At 41.1% G+C, this 2,811-nt stretch overlaps 1 pseudogene; it reads left to right on the top strand.

Annotated features, from left to right (window-relative positions):
- The first annotated feature begins 947 nt into the window (after nucleotides 1-947).
- On the top strand, nucleotides 948-2,598 carry LOC131894686 (ubiquitin-conjugating enzyme E2 L3-like; annotated as a pseudogene).
- The last annotated feature ends 213 nt before the right edge of the window (nucleotides 2,599-2,811 follow it).

Below are 2,811 nucleotides of genomic sequence, written 5' to 3' on the forward strand. Positions count from 1 at the left end.
CTACTGAGTTTGAGAACAGTCTAGGATGCACAGCACTCTCAAAAACAACAAACAAACAAACAAAAAACCAAAAAGCTCACCAAATCCCAAACAGAATAAACACAAAATAACTTCCACAGCAGCCACAATCCTATTGGTCAACTCTAATCATGTAAACGGAAGTCTTCCCGGGGTCCAAGGAATGGTGGGCACATCACACATCATATAGAAATCACTCATCCGGCATCACGTAGCAGCAGCTAAGAGTGAAAGAGAAAGGCAGGACAGCACAAAAGAAAGAGATGAGCAGGCAGGTATGCACGAAAAATCATGATGGGGGAATGAGAAGAAAAGGAAATAAATTAGATTTAATGAAGAAACGACACCTTCCAAAGTTATTACAATTGTATCTCATGTGTTCTGGGAACTGTGGGATGGCCAAATTGTCTACGTAGAGGCAGGGGAGAGATGTTTTCAATGAAAATAAAAGGCCTGAAATGAAAAACACAGTGAAATTAAGTGGAACTCAGATTATAAAATAAACTACTAATAAACTTTTAAATGTAGTAACAAAATCGACAGACGATGAACAGAGAAAGGAGAATAAAAGGTACAAAGCATTGGTGAGGTGTGCAATAATTTCAATAGCTTGAAAGGTACTTAGAGGTGTCTGGTAAAGAAAAGAGAAGAAAGGGGATGGCAGAAAAAAACACATGAACAACTAATGGCTAAGAATGAACAAGATGCAATGTATGAAATTTTAAAAATAAATAAATGAAGCCCAGTGTAGTGCAGCACACCTTTAATCCCAGCACTCAGCAGGTAGAGGCAGGCAGATCTCTGAGTTCAAGTCTAGCTTGGTCTGCAGAGTAAGTTTCAGGACAGCCAGGGCTACACAGAGAAACCTTGTGTTGAAAATAAAAGAAAACAGAACTCTTTGTGCATAAGATCCAAGATGGTGGGAGGAGCTTGAAGAGATGGGCAAATGTGGAATGAAAAACTTCCATAACATCCAGGTTGATGAAGCTAATTTATTGACTTGGCAAGGGCATATCATTCCTGACCACCCTCCATATGATAAGAAGGCCTTCAGAATTTAAATCAACTTTCCAGCATAGTACCCATTCAAACCACCCATGATCACATTTAAAACAAAGATCTACCACCCTAACATTGCTGAGAAGGGGCAAGTCTGTCTACCAGTAATTAGTACTGAAAATTGGAAGCCAGCCACCAAGACAGGCCAAGTTGTCCAGTCGTCCAGTCCCTCATAGCACTGATGAACCACCCAGCCTGAGTACCCATTCCCAGCTGACCTAGCTGAAGAATACTCTAAGAACCAAAAAAAAAAAAAAAAAAAAAAAAAAAAACCCAAAAACAACAACAATAAAAAAAAAACTCTGTAAGAATGCTAAAGAGTTTATAAAGAAATACGGGGGAAAAAAGAAGACTTGTGGACTAAAATCTGCCATGAGTAATTCCAGCAAGTTTGAGCAGAGACTCCATGCCACTACCTGGCATCTGCTTGGGGTAGTTACTAACTTTCTACATTTTTCTTAATCTAAAGCAGTCTAGGCAACATGTAAAGAAGGATTTAAAAATTTAGATGTTATAAATAAATAAATAAACAAACAAACATATGATATCCTATTAAAATAGGTAATTTGTTCACTTATAACACAGCTAATATTAGGAAGAATTTCCCCCTTCACATCTGGGAAGGACAGTCTGTCCCTTCAAATTTAAATGTAGGCATTGAGCACTACCTATTAGTCAAGATGGTTTGCTCTGAAAGTCAACAGTGAATAAGAAAAGTCTCTGTCCTGATGGAACTTACAGTCCCAGTCTGAAGGTTGAAGACAATGGCCCAAGTCATCCCTGTCACAGGAGTATGAGAGCAATGAAGGGAGATCAAGGCCCTGAGCACCATTACCATCTGACAGGACAGCTTACACTCATAAGACAAGTCATCCAGAGCGACCTGGACTCACTCGGGTATCCTCAGACAGACAAACCATACAGGAAAAGCATCTAGACATGCTTTGACAAGCATCTGACAGAGGCCAACCACAAACGCAGAGTGATAGGAGGTAGCGTGGTAGGAGTCATGGAGTGTCTTCTCACAGATTGCATTTCTCTGGTTCCAAACACCATCTCTTCACAACCCTGTGGTTTAAGTAGCAATATGCATTATCACAACACTCCTGCAGAGCTCCTGGGGCTCCCCTGGGGAGTAAGATCAAAGGCACCAAAATGTCACTGTTATGGTTTGGGTCAGAAGCAATCCCAACAAGCTCACGTGTTTGAACACTTGGTCCCTAGCTGTTGGCTCATTTTTGTTGCTGTTGAGCGGGTGCTATGGATCCTTTTAGGCAGGAGGTACAGCTGGCAGAGATGGGTTACTAGGGGCATGCACGGCTTTGAGGGTCCTGGCCTGAATCATTTCTGACCCAAGCTCTTTGCTACCTGGTCAAGGCCATGTGAGAACTGCTTGCCATTGCAAACCCAATCCTAACATAATTCACTGTATTCTCTGAAACTATTTATCCTCCCTTATATCAGGTTTTCATTCACAGCAATAAAAAACTGGTAAACAAAGAACCAGAAGCCACCTTCTGAACTATTTGGGAAAAGAATGGATTCAGGTTGACACATAGCAACAGCAGCATCCCAGGTCTCCCAGCCCTGGCTGTGTCCTAACCAAGCTCCTCACATATTTCTGCTCACACTGCATTTCAGTAACTTGCACAATGATCTTGTACCAGTAGTATCCTTTGGGATTTATCTTTGTTGCTGTGTTTGTTCATTTTTTGTGAAGCCTTTTTTGTTCCT

The sequence above is a fragment of the Peromyscus eremicus genome, chromosome 17, assembly GCF_949786415.1.
Source record: "Peromyscus eremicus chromosome 17, PerEre_H2_v1, whole genome shotgun sequence".
Lineage (NCBI taxonomy): Eukaryota > Metazoa > Chordata > Mammalia > Rodentia > Cricetidae > Peromyscus > Peromyscus eremicus.